The sequence below is a fragment of the Pan paniscus genome, chromosome 18, assembly GCF_029289425.2.
Source record: "Pan paniscus chromosome 18, NHGRI_mPanPan1-v2.0_pri, whole genome shotgun sequence".
Taxonomy (NCBI): domain Eukaryota; kingdom Metazoa; phylum Chordata; class Mammalia; order Primates; family Hominidae; genus Pan; species Pan paniscus.
This window is the reverse complement of record NC_073267.2, coordinates 1,297,411-1,314,474: the sequence shown is the minus strand read 5'-3', so window position 1 is coordinate 1,314,474 and position 17,064 is coordinate 1,297,411.

Below are 17,064 nucleotides of genomic sequence, written 5' to 3'. Positions count from 1 at the left end.
CTTAGCTGCACACAACGTTTGTCCCGATTCAATCAGCACCCACGGGGTGACCAGAGGCCCCGAGAGCCCAGCCAGTGGGTGCCAGGAAGGGTGCGAGGCCTCAAGGAGCCAGGGCCGGAGCTGCAGCCGGGACGACCCCGTCAGCCACAGCAAGGACGGCAGGCAGCTGGGGCAGCTCCCCGGCCTAAGAACCACCCCAGACCTATTTACCCCGTGGCAGGGGCCGGTGGGGAAACTGCAGCCCGGAGGTCAGGGGGCCTGTCCACAGTCACCGCCTGTGTGAGTCTCCCGGGGCTGCCATAACAAAGAGCCACGAACTGGGAGCTAAAGCCACAGAAACGCAACCCCTCCAGCCCTGGGGCCGCAAGCCTGAGATCGAGGTGTCCGCAGGGCCACACTCCCTCCGAAGCCTCCAGGGGAGGGCCCTCCCGCTCCGCACTACCAGCCACCCGTGGTGTTCCTGGGCTGCCTCTCTCCAGTCTCTGCCTCTGACGTCACGCGCCCGACTTCTCCCTGCTGTCAGCAGCCTCCTTACAAGGTGCCGGTCGTTGCATTTGGGACCCTCCCTGTCCGACCTCATCTTAACTCGATCATTCACAAAGACCCCATTTCCAGTGCTCGCAGGTACCCGGGGTCAGGGCTTCAACATACGTTTTTGGAGGGGCTCAATTCAACCCACTCCACCAGCCTCTGAGTGCTGGGGCCTGGGATTCAACCTCCCCCGCTGGCCGCAGTGACCCCTGGGATACATGGCTCACCAGCCAGCTCCTCCCCGGGGCTCAGGCCTCAGTCCCACCCACCCCTCCATGAGGACCACCTGGGGTCCCAGAGGAGGGAGAGGCAGCTGATTGCCGGGGAGATGGAGTCCCGGGGGAGGGGCGGTGCCCACCCCCACCTGCCAGGTTGCTGGGCTCCATGGAGGGGGCACCTGAGACCCCCTCCCAAGAGCCAGGCTTCCTCCTCTCAGCAGAGCCAGGCCCTGAGGGGCAGCCGGAGGGCCCAGGCCTGTGCTTGGTCCCAGCAGAATTGTGTGGTCCGAGCCTGAGAAGCAATTCATTTGCACGTCAGCTCTGGGAGCCTCTCTGCCATTTCTGGAGACGTTTAAGAGCTGCCATCTATAACTTCATTAGGGACGGTGGGGCCAGGGGCAGCTGCTGACCGCTGTCCCTGTAGGGCGGGGCTGTGGCATCACCACATTTGCCCAGGGCCTGCGAACCCGCCCGCGCTGTCTGAGGAGTGGCCACCGACTGCACCAGATGGAGGCTCCCCAGCCCTCCCTCCCGAGCCCTGGTAGTGAGAGTGGGTGCTGAAACCTCATCCTGGGCCCCAAAGGACACTGGCCGATTCTCGCGCAGAAAGCCACAGGCCCTGTCGCACTCCCTCCCTCTGGACGGGTGTGGATGTGTCATCATCTGACTGCTCCCTGGGAGGGCCGGGAGTTTCACCCGCTCCTGCCTTGCCAAGGCACTGACCGGCTGGAGGCGCGGAATCGGGCCTGGTTGTTGGCAGTCCGATCTGGGGACCGGCTCTTCGACGTCTGTCCTGTTCAGCCCCGCCTGGGGCATAGGGTCTTCTAGGCCTCGGGTTGTGGTGCAGGGCTGCTAGATAAATGCAGTAATGGCAGCAAGGAGAACCGGCATTTCCACTGGGCCTTTTACGTCTACCACGCCTGTTTTCCCACGTGACCCTCCGACTCCTGTGAGGGAGGTGAGGCCACGCTACAGGTGAGGATGTGGGGGATCAAGGCAGGGGCATCCCCCACCCACCCTCAGCCATGCGGCTGACTGGGGCCGGGCTGGGGTTCAGACTCAAAGCTGACGTCGGTGCCTGTACCCCCGGGGCGCTGCCTCTGTCACCAGGACACGGATGGGGCACCGCTGGCAGCCAGTGGGCGGGGTGGGGGATATGGAGTCTGGTTCCAGGACCTAGAGGCCACCCAGGCTCCAGCAAAGGCAAACATGCACCCTCCGTGGGGATATGTCTCCCTGGGGCTTGGGCTCCATAGAAGAAATGGCCCACAATGGTGAGCTCAGACCCCGAGGGACTGGCAGACACGGCACCATCTTTTAATTTTTAATGTTTCATTTTTTTTTTAAAGAGATGAAGTCTTGCTCTGTCACCCAGGCTGGAATACAGTGGCACAACCATAGCTCACTGCAGCCTTGGACCCCTAGGCTCAAGTTATCCTCCTGCCTCAGCCTCCCAAGTAGCTGGGACTATAGGCAGTGCCACCAAGTCCAATAAACGTTTTCTGTTTTTTTGTAGAAAGAGTCTCACCAGGTTGCCTAGGCTGGTCTCCAGCTCCTGGGCTCAAGCAGTCCACCTGCCTTGGTCTCCCAGAGTTCTAAGATTATGGGTGTGAGCCACTGCACCCAGTCAATAGTATCTTAAGAACCAGAAATAATAATAGAACAATTAAGAGATTATAGGCCAGGCGTGGTGGCGCACACCTGTAATCCTAGCACTTTGGGAGGCTGAGGAGGGCAGATCACTTGAGGTCAGGAGTTCGAGACCAGCCTGGCCAACAAGGTGAAACCCCATGTCTACTAAAAATACAAAAAATTAGCGGGACATGTTGGTGGGCGCCTGTAATCCCAGCTACTTGGGAAGCTGAAGCAGGAGAATGGCTTGAACCTGGGAGATGGAGGTTGCAGTGAGCCAAGATCACACCACTGCACTACAGCCTGGGCCACAGAGTGAGAATCTGTCAAAAAAAAAAAAAAAAAAAGATTATACATTAGTTTAAAATGACTAAAGAGATAAAAGTAGAAATGAAAAACAATATAATAGCATGAAAAGGACCCAGCAGATTAGAAAAACAACCACACAGGACCTTTAACACGAGGAATGTGGCTGTTGGTATAAAAACCTCAGCTGATGGCTTCAATAGCAGATTAGATGTGGCCAAAAGAGAATATGGGAGTTGGAAGACAGCCCTGAGGAAGTCACCCAGATGATGCCTCCCCATGTAGTAGCAGGTAAGAGACTGAAACTAAGCTGCAGAAAGACCAGTGTTTTCACATTGAAGACACTCTCCAATCCCTGCTCAGAACATCGGAAAAATGAATTGAGACCCAGACCCAACAAAGAGGGTGGGAGACATCAGGAAACACCTACACATTAAAAAAAAAAAAAAAAAAAACTCTAACCCTAGGCTGAGCGCAGTGGCTCACGCCTGTAATCCCAGCACTTTCTGTGAGGCCAAGGTGGGAGGATCACTTGAGGTCAGGAGTTCAAGAGACCAGCCTGGACAACATAGCGAGACCCCAATCTCTACAAAAAATTAAAAAATTTGTGGGGCATGGTGGCACACACCTGCAGTCCCAGCTACTGGGGAGGCTGAGGTGGGAGGATCACTTGAGCCCAGGAGTTTGAGGTTGCCTTGAGGCGTGATGGCGCCACTGCACTCCAGTGTGGGGGACAGAGCGAGGCCTTGTCTCAAGAACATGCCTGGTGTGGTGGCTCACGCCTGTAATCCCAGCACTCTGGGAGGCTGAGATAGGCAGATTGCTTGGGTCAGGAGTTCAAGACCAGCCTGACCAACATGGTGAAACCCCGTCTCTACTGAAAACAGAAAAATTAGCCAGGCGTGGTGGCACGTGCCTGTAGTCCCAGCTACTTGGGAGGCTGAGGCAGGAGAGTCCCTTGAACCCGGGAGGCGGAGCTTGCAGTGAGCCGAGATCACACCACTGCACTCCAGCCCCGGGCAACAGAGCGAGACTCCGTCTGAAACACAAAACCCCTCCAGCCCTGTGAAGTGTGCAAAGAGGCTCCGGAAGCTCGCAGATGAGATGCAGGCATAAAGCCTCCTGCCCCCACTTCCCGCCCCCAGAATGTCCTGGGGACCCTGGTGGGCACTGGTCAGGGCCCGTGGGGGTTTCCTGGGGCAGGACGCAGCTTGGGTGACTGGGCTGAGGCCCCCAGCCGACTCTGGGGGATCCCAGGCAGGTTGGGGCAGACAGGAGGGCGGGGGTTGGGGAGGCAGCAGCCCCTTCTCTTGTGGCGTGGCTGTGACTCCCTTCCCTTCACACGAAGCAGTCAGGATGCGGCAGCCGGGGGCTCGGGGCCTTCACGGGGCAAGTTCAAGCCCAGCGCCGGCCTCCCTGGGACCCCCCACAGCTCCTGTCATGATCATGTCATGTGGACATGGGATCTTTGGCTGAAGAGACAAATGGCAGCATTGACCGGGGCAGGCAGAGGCCGGACACTGAGCAGGAAGTGTCCAGGGGGCTGATGGGAGCCGGGAGTCCGGGTGGGGGAAGGGAGGGTCTGCTGGCAAGGCCTCCCCCACCAGGCCTCTCTCTGTGGGCTCTGAGCGCCCCCCGACCAGCCCCCCAGGGGTCCTCACCCTGGGACCCCCATGTCCCCCATGAACTGAATCTGCCTAGACCCCATGCTTGGTGACACCCCCACCCCCCTCCTCCCAGCTCCAGGGTGGGGGGACCCTGCTTCGTCCCTGCCCGGACCCTGTTGGGGGAATTAAACAGGGGGATGGGGTGTGGGGCAGAAGGGACAGCAGCAGGGGCTTAGGGCCACCTCAGAAAGTGGGGGCTCCTGGAGGGGACCAGCCTCCCTGCCACCTGGCGGGGTGACACCGGGGTCCCCAGGCACAGGCCGCCCACTGCCCAGCGCCGGACTCCCCAGCTCCACCACACCTGGTTCTCTCCCCGGCCAGGCCCCGACCCTGGGGACCCTCGAGGAGGGGCCTGGACACGCCAGGGAGGGGTTGCAGCAGCCCCCACCGGACGGTCCCTGCGTTTGAACCACGGTGTCGGGACCGCCGGCTTCTGGCGCCCTCTGGTGGGCACAGTGGGTCCTGCGTGAGGTCGGGCTTGGTGGGCAGCTCTGAGACTGGAGCTCAGTGGCAGCCACAGTGGGTCGTGAACTGGGGCTGGGGCAGAGGCAGCGAGAGCCGGGATCCCTGTGTCCCATGGCCTGGCAGGGACTGGCTCCCAGCAGCTCTGTCGTGTGGCCTTGGCTGGTCAGTCAGCCCCTCTGAGCCTGGTGTCCCCGGCAATACGGGGTCACAATGACGTCCCCTGCCCACTCTGCCAGGCATTTCCAGGAAAGCCCTGCCGTGCGCCCGTTCCCAGGCCTCAATCTGTTCCTTGGGGACCTCTGGATTGGCAGGCCCTGCCCTGGTGCTCCTGACAGCCCTGCCCAGGCCAATCCTTCTTTGGGGATGGGTACTGTCAGCCTCACGGGCCCTCAGTGATAGGGACAGGAGACAGAAATTCTAGGTAGAAAAAGATGGGGTTCCTGAGGAACCCCACCCTCAAGCCTGGAAGCATAGCCCTGAGTGAGAACACGCATTCCGGTTTTCCTGCTCCAATGCTGCCTTTTCCAAAACCACCACTGCCTCGCCCCACCCCCATCCTGTACCCATAAAAACTCCTGACCTTATTGGCAGAGAACACAGCAGGCAAGGAGAGGAGAAGCAGCTGGACGTCAGAGATGGCAGTTTGACATCAGAGAGGAGCAGCGTGACCTCAGAGGGACAGCTGGACAGCAGGACTTTGGAGAAGAGTCTGGTAGAGACGGCAGGACTTCAGGGGACTATCACCTTCCCCCTCCACCCCCTCTCCAGCTCCCCCTCCCACTGAGAGCCTCTTCCACCACCTTCCCCCTCCACCCCCTCTCCAGCTCTCCCTCCCTCTGAGAGCCTCTTCCATCACCTTCCCCCTCCACCCCCCTTTCCAGGTCCCCCTCCCTCCATCGGCCATAAAATCCCTTGCATTTACTATCCTTCAATTTCTTCATGCAACCTGATATTTCCTGGATGCTGGACAAGAGCTTGGGATACAGAAAGCTGTCACACTGACCCTCTGCCCTCGAGAAAAGGCAGAGGGTCCACTGAGCTGTTAAACACTCCAGACATCCTTGGACAGCAAAGCTAAAAGCACTGTAACACACACCCTCTGAGGCTTCACGGGTCACAGGCACTGCCCTAGACACTGCCACAGGACTGCACGGAGTTCTGCTCCTGCTGTGCCCAGAAGTGTTCACTCCAGCTCCTGCACCCGCCCACCTGCGTGCTCCTGCTGCCTCGAGGAGTTGAGAGCTCTGGGCTAAGCGAGATACCCCTGTCACCGGGCCCACAAAGGGGTCAGGGAAAATTTCTTGTTTCATTGGGGTGTGCGTGGCATGGACGGGAGAGGAGGGGCAACACAGGGCTGCCTTTACCAGGTCACTCCCCTGTCTGCCCTTGGGGACCTGCCCCAGTGCCGCCCCCCAGGTAGATGGGTTTGGGGCCAGGGACCCCCCTAAAGCAGGCAACCCTCAGCTCGGCCACCCTCTGACCTTGGGTCCCATGGCCAGGCTCTCAGGTAGGGCCTGGCCACCCAACAGCAGCCCCAGCACCCCGACAAACCCTCACCCCACAAGGCCACAGTCCCTACAGCAGCCCCAGCACGTCCCGGCCCGCTGTCCCCTGAGCACCCCTGACCAACCCTCGTCCTGCAAGGCCACAGTCCCTACGGCAGCCCTGCCCATTCTTTCCTGGCCTGGAGCTTAGGGTTCCTGCAACAGGCTGGGGCCCATGGAGAGTGGCTTGCACCTGGTGTGCTGGGGTGTGGCTGTTAACACCTGGGGCGCAGCCTCACCAAAGCAGGGTGTTCGCAGTGGCTCTTATACCACCACGGGGCGGGCCTCCCTGAGGCCCCTCGGCTCCATCTCCCTCTGTCCCCAGAAGGGCTGAGCCCGAGCGCCCTGGGGTCCTGCTCTGAACACACTGTGTGCCCTTCCCTCCCCAGCTGGCCCTCAGAGACCCTTGGCAGGGCCTGATTTTCAGGACCACAGCCGCAAGCAACCTCCTGGCCCCCTTCTCCCCTTCAGCTCTGCAAACCAGCTCCCTGACCAAGGAGACTTTCAGAACTGCCCTCTGATCCTGCATTCTGAGAGAACCACACCACCGTGCAGCCCCCACCCCGGGCCTCGGCTCCCTAAGCCCCAGGACCCCGCATCAGGCCCTGAAGAATCGGCGGAGCACGGCCGGCGCTGGCCACTGGGGGGCACACGTGCAGTTCTCAAGGCTACCAGCAGCGCCGGTGTCCAGCATCCAGTCCTGCCAGGCTCAGGCCCGAGGACAGGGGAGGGGGGTCCGGCGTCCAGTCCTGCCAGGCTCAGGCCCGAGGACAGGGGTTGGGGGTTCTATGTGGGGCTCCTCCTGCCCTGTGGCGAGGGCTTTCTCATGCCAAGATTGAAACCCCTGGTTTCCAGGCTAAGACCTAGGGCCCAGAACCAGCCCAGCTGACCTTCCTGGCCTGGCTGCAGGGCCCAGGGAAGCTGGACCCTGGGGGTGGGACTGGGACCCTCCCGCCTCCCCCAGCCCCACCCACTCTCTGCTGGCTTTGCTGCCGGCGAGTGGCCAGCCCGGCCGCCCCACACCCTCCAGCAGCTGGTGGGCGACCCTCCCGGCAGCAGGACTTGCCTGGCTGGGCCGGCCACACCTGCTGCAGCAGCTGGCTCAAAATCCCCAAATCCTGGCAAGCTGCCCGCCTGGCCCCGCACCGGCCAGGCCAGCGCGTCCTTGGCCCGTAGGGTCTGCCTGTCCTTTGCTGAACCGGCTGTTGGGGACCGTGGCCAGGTGGGCAGGCGGACAGCACCCCAGCCTGGAGACACCAGGGCTGCTCACATGCCAGGCTGCACTGTCTCAGCCCTTTGTGTGTGTGGGTGGGGGTGGCACCCCGCCTGGGCTCTGCTGGAGCGATTCAGATGAGGGTCTGCAGGCTTTTCAGGAGAAAGAAAAACAGAGACATGGGTGCTGGGGTCTGACCCTCACCCCACCTCCTCGGGCAGGGGAGAAAGCAGGGTGTCATTCTTCCGAGGGCAGGCGGCCACTGGACAGGCCCAGCCCCCCTGCCCCAGCCAGCCTGCCCCAGGCCCGTCAACCCCCTCAGTGTCCATATCCGGCTCATCCTCACTGGGACCCTCGGGCCAGTGGCAGCCTCGGTAGGCCAGGAGGGTGTGCAGGCCAGGAGGGTGGGCAGCACCAGGAGGGTGGGCAGGACCAGGAGGGTGGGCAGGATCAGGAGGGTGGGCAGCACCAGGAGGGTGGGCAGGACCAGGAGGGTGGGCAGGACCTGGAGGGTGTGCAGGACCAGGAGGAGCGGGGCTCAGGGGCCCTCCAAGCCGGCACCCAACCCTGGCCTGAGTTTGCCACTTGATACCTGGCCACTTGGCTGCTCCCAGGCCTTGGGGAGGCTGGGTCCCCGGCTGCCGGATGCTGGGAATCAGAGCCCCAGGAGCAGAGAGGCGGTGGTCGCCGCCCATCCAGGGCCTAGGTGGGGGTGCTGCCAAGGCAGGCGGCGAAACCGCAGCCAGTGCTTCCCCCCGTGGGTGCTCGCTTATCCCCGCCCCCCGGCATTTGCTGAGCACCTACTGTGTGCTGCCAGTCCCTCCGTGCTGAGGCAGACCCAGCAAGGGGCCTGCAGAAACTGCCTTGTGCCCAGCACGTGGCTCCTCCCTGGCCCCCCACTGTCTGCGTGCAGGGGCTCCCCAAGCATGCACCCTCCTGGGACCCTGCCCTGCCCAGTCTGCACCTGCTGGGTGCAGGTGGGGCCCCTTGCTCTGCCTGGGGTCAGTGGGAGGGGCTGGGGTGGCTGTGGTCACTAAGCAGGGATTCTGAGGGGAGAGCCTGGGCAGCATCAGATGGTGACATCCTGGGGTCAGCGTCCTGCACTCAGCAAGACAGCAGCCCCTGCAGAGTGCTGAGTGGACAGAGGTGGGGGCTGGCTCGTCCTGTGCCCAAGCCTGGGTGGGAGAGCACTGCAGCCCCGGCCCACCCCAGCTGCCCACCCCAGCCTGGTGCCCACCCCCTGAAAGTCCCCCCTGCTGGCATCTGTAGCCGAGGTAACTGATCCCTGGTGGGGGCCAGGCTGGCCTGGGCTCTGGTCTCTCTTGGCTCCCGAGCCTCCGGCCCAGCTGTTGCTGAGGAGGCTGCGTCTGTCCTCGGGGCCAACAGCTGCAGGCCCGGAAGCGCCACCCTCCCACATCCCCCAGAGCAGGTGTGTCCCCCACAGCCCATCCCAGCCTGCCAAGGATGGGTCCCAGGGATACGGGGGTCTCCTGCCCTCCTCTGCTCAACTTTTCGGGGCCTGGGCTGGGACTGCTGTTGGAGTCCTCAGTCCTGTGGGTAGCAGACACTAAGTCCCTGGTGGCCAGCCTGTGGCCAGGTAGGCCGAGCACTCACTGCAGCCCCGACCAAGAGCAGCTGTGCCCCTCGGCCACACTCACCAGACCCAAAGTGCACGGCCGGGCACACACCCTTCCACCTGCCCCACCGTCCAGGCTCCGCGGGGGCCTCCCCGATGCCACTCCCCTCCCTCCAGGCTCCGACACCCACACTGTCCTCACTGACCTGAGAGCCTGTGTCACAGTGTCCCCAGTGTGGCAGGAGAGGGATGCCTGAGCCATGGCAGCCATTGGTGATCCCGTGTCAGCTGGGTGACAGCTGAACCCCAGGCCAGCCCCTGGTAGCCCACCTGCAGTGCCCCTGGCGGGCGTCCAGCCCTGCCTGGCCCAACTCCACGCCATGCTATGAGGCTGACCAATTCCCCAGCAGTTGGTGGCCACAGCGGAGGGTACCTGAGACTCCAAACTGGGGACCCACCTTGTGGACCCCCTCCCTCCTCCACCACAGCTGTGGGTACCACGTCCTCCCTCCTGCCTCCTCTCGCTTATGGGCCTTGACACCCCTCCCCTGCCCTGCCCTACCTGCTGCCTGCTGGACCCATCACTGCCTTCAGCCCCTGAGTCCTCCTCTGGCCCTGGAACCCTCCCCAGCTTGCTATCAGGGCCCAGCATACCTGCTCCAGGGATGGGGTGCAGCCCCCACCCTGACTAGACCCCGGCACAGGAGACCTCAGGTTAGGGACTCCCCCAGGGAAGTAACTGGAGCCCCCGCCCCATGGTGAAGGGGCCAGGCTCTGGGGGACCTGCCAGGGGTAAGTGCCAGTCAGACTGGGTGCCCGGGACAGCTGCCCTGCTACAGTTGGTGCCTGTCCTGGGCTGAACAGTGTCCCCCAGATTCATATCCACCCAGAACCTCAGCGTGTGACCTTACACGGAGATGGCATCTTTGCAAATTTATTTATTTATTTATTGAGATGGAGTCTCACTCTGTTGCCCTGGCTGGAGTGCAATGGCGTTATCTCAGCTCATTGCAACCTCCGCCTCCCAGGTTCAAGTGATTCTCCTGCCTCAGCCTCCTGAGTAGCTGGGATTATAGGCGCCCGCCACCACGCCCGGCTATTTTTTGTATTTTTAGTAGAGACAGGGTTTCGCCATGTTGGCTGGGCTGGTCTTGAACTCCTGACCTCAGGTGATCTGCCTGCCTCAGCCTCCCAAAGTGCTGGGATTACAGGCATGAGCCACCGAGCCTGGCCATTTTTGCCAATTTAATCAGCTAAGGTGAGGTCATGCAGGATTAGGGTGAAAGGGTCCTTGTGAGCAAAGGAAAACAGGAGAATGGGTAGGGCCTCCGGGGAGGTGCTGGGCCCGGGGATGTCAGGGCCCAGGGGGCCAACAGGCCCTGGTCATGCTCTCATGGCAGAGTCAGAGAAGATGACGAGGCCATGGCCTCTGTACCCCCAACATCCAAATCCCCGCCCCCACGCCCAGACCCCGGGGGGCCGATCTCCGGTGCAGAGAGGTGTCTCCCCAGGAAAGCGCAGAGGGGGTCGGCGTGGCTCCCAGGTGTGGGGAGGGCGGCACATCCGAGAGGTGGATGCAGGACCCAGAGCGGGAGCTCTGGGGAAGCAAGAAGACCCCTGTTCCTCCTGGGGCGGGGCCGCCCATCGGCCAGGTGGTCTGGGCACAGAAGTGGGTGGGTCTGCACGTCTCTCAGGCCAGAGCCACCAGATCACCCGTGGTTACCTGGAGGGCCCTGATGCAAAGGGTTGGGGGGAGTGCAGGGCTCGATTAGCGATGCCTGCCCTGGGCATACGGAGGAGTGGGGTCCTATGTGCCATGGCCAGCTGAGAGGGAGAAGGCCTTGCCAGGAAACCCTCAAAGGTCCTCCGCAGCCAGCCCGAGCTGAGGTTGCACAGGGGCCTCAGAGCCAGCACCAGGCCAGTCTCAGACGTCAGGATCAGAAGGGGTTGCAGGGCCTGGTCCCCAAGACCTGTGTCTCCCACTGATGGCCTGGCAGCTGGGAAAGAGAAGGGAGAAACCCCCTCCCCAACTTCCCCAGCCTGGTCCCCTCCTGACCCCAGGGACAGAGCCCCGGGCCAGACGTGAATCAGTGGCCCCACCAAGCCTCCTACATCTGAGTCTGCGACTCCTCCCGCCCACCCCGCACCAGATCCATCAGCCACCCCTGCTCCAGTGACAGACACCTTGCCGACACCGGGGCTTCGGGGCCCCTGCGAAGTGCTAAGTGGCTTTGCGCAGGTGATTCATCTGGGCCCATTTCTCCCAGGGTCTTCAAGCATCTGATGATTTTATTTGGATGGAGCACTCTGCAGGCCGTCTGCATTTCCCATCTCAGGAACCTTTCACTTCTGAGAGCGACGGGAGAGGTGGATGTTTACTTTATCGCTTTTCCCTGTGCAGGAGTTTAATAACTTAGCAGCCGGGCCGAGGCGGCGACGCGCAGGGCCGTTTGTGTCTCCGGAATTCTCTTCTTTTCCAGGCCCCATGTGTACGCGCCGGCTGGCTGCGGATCGTGTTTTCCCTCGAAAGAAGTGGTTTTGCTATTAAGATCAGTGTTTCGTCTAGATCGTTCTACCAGCCCTCGCCACTGGGCTCAGCTGCCCGGGGATAGCGGCTGCTCTTGCCGGGTCGGCCCCGAAACGCCTGTCTGAGGCTCAGCTCAGGTGTCCAGGCCAGTGCTCGGGGCAGGGCACTCCCAGACAAAGCCTGAGCCTACACCGGCCCCACAGGCATCCCACCTGCCCCAGGGGCCAACCCCCAGCCAGCTGCCACAGCTCCCTGGTCAGCGAGGCTCACTCTGGCCAGCTGGCACCCTAAGGCTCTGAAGAAGAGCGAGCACTTGTTAAGCACCGACTGTCTGCTGCTCGTGGACTCGCCTTCTCTCTAAGCGGGACGTTCCTGGCCTTCCCCTTGCAGAGGGCGAGGTGTTGAGAGCTGGTGTTTATTTATCAAGTCCTGGTGCATTCCCAGGCCCCAGACGGCATTGAAGGCACTGCTCAGAGGCACCGTCCTGTTCTCTGCACCACCCCAGGGGCATAGGTGTGCGTGTCCCATTCCTTAGGTGAGGAAACTGAGGCCCGGGGAGCTGAGCGCCTGCCCGCAGGCCCAGAGATGGCAGTTCGGCCCATGGCAGCCTGGCTGTCACCGGGAATCCTGGCCCTGCCCTGCCCTGCCCTGTCCTGCACTCCCTCTGAGAGTCCCGGGCCTCCCCCGGCGCTGGGCAGGCCTGTCACTCTTCAGCAGCAGCTTCAGCAGAAGAGCAGAGTCTCCACCAGGCCTCCCCAGGGCTGCCTCCAGGGGTAGGATCTGAGCTCCCAGGGGCCCTCGGGGGGCCACTCCCCCAGCTGTGCTTCCTCCCTGCAGGATGGGGACAGGGGCCCAGCACAGCACCCAGTGGGAGGCTGCTCTGACAGCTCAGGGCGCGGCAGGGTCCCCACATGCATGGGCTGCAGGGTGGCCGCTCCCAGAGCTGCTGGGCCAGGCAGAGATGAAGGGGCAGCAAGGCCAGCCCTTGAGGGTGGGGGCGGCCACTGGTCATGTCCTCACTGGTCCCCCTTCCTGTCACTTGAGGTGGCCGGAGATCTGGGGACAAGCGCCCGAGCCCCCCCCCGATGACCACAGTGCCTCCCAGCGGCCCCTGGGGCTGGACTTGGCCCAGGTCCACAGGGCAGGTCTGTGGGAGTCGCAAGCCGTGCAGGGCAGGAGGGGCGGGCCGGAGTGTTGCATTCATGGGTCTGAGGGGCCCAGGATGGGACCGTCCCTGTCTCAGGGTCCCCCACCTGCCAGCCCAGCTCCATGCTGCCCAAGCACCATCCAAGTGGGTCCTGAAACCAGCAGCCAGGGCCACCCCCCAGTGCTGGCTCTGTGACCTCCAGGGCAGGGGTCCTTAACTTCGTGTAGCCTGGCGGTGACCCTGTGAGTCACACTCAGGACACTGGGCGCTGCGCTGATCCTGGGGGCACTTGGTGTCCCTCTCTCCCCTGCTGAGCAGCCCCGGATCGGCCCGGCCTTGCCCCTGCCCAGGTCGCCAGGGCCGAGCAGAGGCTCTGTGAGGCCGGCAGAGTGGATGGCGGGGCTTCTGGGACCTGGTACATTCGGAGGACCCAGGCTGGCAGCCGTGCAGCAGGCGGCCGAGGAGGGCGGGGTGGCCCGGGCATCTCTGGCTCTGTTGACTCTCCCAGGGGTGAGGGTTCATCGGGGAACACAATGGAGCTGCCCCCTTTGTCTCGTAAGACAGCAGCAGCTGCAGCCCGCCCTGAGAACTCTGAGGGCACCGAGCCCCAGGCGGTGTGGACCAAGGGTAACTGCCTGGGGCTGCTGAGCCCCGGGGGTGGGGATGGGCTCCCGGCTCCTCAGGCCCCACCTTCTGACCTGGCCCTGCAGTCCAGGGCCGGACACACGCGTTCAGGAAGTGTCCACGTGCAGGCCCCGTCCACCCTCGGCACTGCCCGCGCCCACGGCCCACCTGGGGCACCAGCCCTGTGTCCCGCAGTACCGCCCCACTCCTCAGCCCCAGATGCATGTTCCCAGGCAGAGGGGCAGGAGGACCCTGTGGCCCCAGCCCGCCTCCCCGGCCCAGCCCCGCCCAGCCCACCCCTGTGAGTGCAGGACTCCTCCTCCTCTGCTGCCCGGCCCCTCCCCCGACGTGTGCTTGCAGCTGTGCCGGCTCCCGCTCCGAGGAAATCCTTGGCTTTGCACAGGCCCTGGGGACTCGGAGTGCGCCTGGAACAGCCGGGAGGGAGCGCAGCTGGGGAGGCAGGGCGGGGCTGCTCTCCCACCCTGGATGGGACCTGGCTGGGGGCATGGTTTTTAAGGGGGGCAGGGCAGGAGCTGCTCCCCAGGGACCCCCACTAGGAGAACTGCACCCCTGAGCTCAGGGATCTGCCCTCCACCCACCAAAGGGACCTGGTCATGGGGCCTGTGTCACCATCCACAGGTGACTTCTCACCCTGCACAGGGCCCCAGGCCCCCCAACCTAGGGGTGAGTGTTCCCACCTTCCCCTTGAAGGAAACGCTCCGTCTGGAATTGCCACTGAGCCACCTTTGCTACTCAGGGTTCAGGGCACAGCCAGAGAAAGAGGGAGGAGGTGGGGTGGGAGAAGTCAGTGTGGCCCCTCCCCCGGCTGCCCTGGAGCCATCCTTAGGGCCTGTGAGGCTGTGGTCAGCTGGGGCCTTGAGGTCAAGAACCGTGTGCCGGAGAGCTGGACAAGGGGCAAACCCCTGCCCAGACACCCCAGCGGGTCCCGCTGCTCAAAGGCGTCTTCCAGGAGCCCCCAGCCACGGCACAGGCCGGACACGCTGCCCTGATGGGAGAGGGCCCTGTCTTTGGTCCCCGTGGAGGAGCCGCTGCCTGAGTGGCCCCACAGTGGGCAGAGACTCTGCCAGGCCAGAGAGCCCCGAGGCTTGACCTGTGCCACACAAGCCTGGGCGCCCAGGAGCAGGGGCGGGAAGGAGGTCGCCTCTGAGCTCTCCCTGAGTGCCTCCCACCCAGGGTCCACACAAAACCTCAAGGGCCTCTGAGGTGAACCACAGAAACACCAGTGTCCCCATTCAACTAAAACCCACGGGTCAGGGCGGTGGCTTACGCCTGTCATCCCAGCACTTTGGGAGGCTGACGTGGGAGGATCACTTGAGCCTAGGAGTTCAAGATCAGCCTGGGCAACATAGGGAAATCCCATCTATACCAAAAAAAGCCAGGATCAGTGGTGTGTGCCTGTATTCCCAGCCCCTTGGCAGGCTGAGGCAGGAAGATGGCTTGAGCCTGGAAGTCTGAGGCTGCAGTGAGCTATGATCATACCACTGCACTGTAGCCTGGGCGACAGAGCGAGACCCCATCTCAAAAAAATAAAATAAAATACATTTTAAAAATCAGTCATGAATTTGAGAGATGGTTTCAGGCATGGCTGGATCCAGGCACTTGGCTCTCCCGCCTGTCCCACTGCTCAGCTTGGCTTCTCTATGCCTTTGCTGTCCCAGGGACAGGGCCTCCCTGATGCACTGAGCTCCCCCAGGAAAGAGGCCCCATCTCTCCTGCCCAGCTCTGGGGCAGCTCAGTTCTCCCTGGAGCAGGACAGTGCCTGGGACGGCTTGGGCATTTGCAACGCACTTCCTGCCACACCCTGGCCACGTGGAGGCCTGGAGGGGACAGTGGCTCCCGGACCCCCAGACCAGCCACCGCTCAGCCTCAGGCTGCCCGAGATACCCTAGGGAGGTGGCCTCTGGCACGGAACTCCTGCTCTGGAAAACCCCCACCCTCAGGCAGACAGACCACCCTCTCCCAAGGGGAGGCCGGGGCAGGAACCACAGAGGGTGGGGGCAGCAGCCACCGTCCCTGTGGCTGAGGGTGGGTGGGGCCAGCCTGGCCGGCTCCGTGATCCTCAGCCAGGGCAGCCGCCTCACACAGTGGGGCTCTGAGCCCGGGGTGGGCCGAGAGGCGCTGCCCGCCACCCGCTGCCCGCCGGCTCACAAGGGCCCATTGTGCGGCTGTGGCTGTGGGCAGCAGGTGGCTGCCCGGTCCCACACGGGGAGGCCCTGCCACCAGCCGCGCGGGCGGAGGAGGGCACCGCGGGCACGGTGGGGGGAGCACGGGGGCCAGGGTGGGGCCCAGGCACAGCCCAGAGCCAGGGGCTGTGGCATGAAGGCGTCTATTCTCCGGTCCCAGCCCCGCCTGCTCCGCCGTGGCTGGGGGCTGCAGCCTGGACAGCTGTGGTGAGGCGGCCCCTGCCCACCGCGGGCCCCAGGCCAGGGTCTGGCTGCACTCGGATGTGGCATCGCCGTGGCTGAGCAGTGGCTGGGCTGGGCACGGAGGGCTGGTTCAGAGCACAGCAATCCTGGTGGCTTCCTGGAGGTGGAGGAAGCAGGAAGAGCCAGACCACGGGCCCAGGAGCAGGGCGGGAGCAGGAGAGCTCACACTGGGGCGGCCCGAACCTACCACCCCGCTGTGCTGGGCGACTCCTGGGTAACCTCCACACCACCGGCTGCCTGCAGCCTCGCGCTGCTGACGGCCCTGCTGTGTGCCTCAGTCTCCCCATCTGTGGCCAGGAGTGGGTGGCAGAACCTGTTAGCAGCTGAGAGGATAACATGGGCCACCCCTCCATGGTCACTCCTCTCAGAGCCCAGTCACAAGCCGGAACTATGTCCAGCACACGCCTGCCCTCCCGGCTCCCCTGGGCCACCCAGCCCTCCCCGAGCCGCCCTCCTCAGCTAGCTGGGTCCCAGCAGCCCCTCTTCCGGTCCCTGCCCGAGACCCACCCCACCCCACCCCGAGTGGTGCAGAGTGGCCGCCCGGGGCCCTGGGCAGCCCGCTCTGGCGAAGGCGGGGGACCCCGCTGGCCGGCTGGGAACACACGTAGAGGCAGATGCCAAGTCCCCAGGACCCCTCCCTGCAGCAGTGTTAGGTACGAACAGCTGGCTGGACGGCCTGGCAACAAGACGCTGGACCCCTTTCATTCACGATGGGGCCCAGGGCCAGGACACTCCTCCCAGTCCCCAGCAGACCGGGAGCGGGAGCGCCTGGAGGGCAGGCCATGCCCCTCCCTCCCGACCCGGCCTGGGCTTCGGTGCTGGTGCAGCTGCTCCCCTGAGCAAGAGGCTGTCCCAGTTAGTGCTGTGTCCCTCGCTGTCATCAGGAGGCGACAGAAACTCGGCCCCCACCACAGGGTCTGTGTCAGAATGAAGCTCGGCAGGGCCTGGCGCTCCCTGGGCCCCCAGAGCAGGGTGGATGCGAAATCGTCATGGCGGCAGTGGCCCAGCCTTCGGCAGCTCGGTGCCTACAGGGGCACAGGGCCAGGGTGGAGCACGGACTGTGTCTGTGGAGGGCCGGCCAGTAGCACTCTGGACCCAGCGCCGGCCGTGGCGGCTCCTCTCTGGCCCTGTGTGAGCTTCCAGCCACTCCCCAGGCCTCAGCGCTGC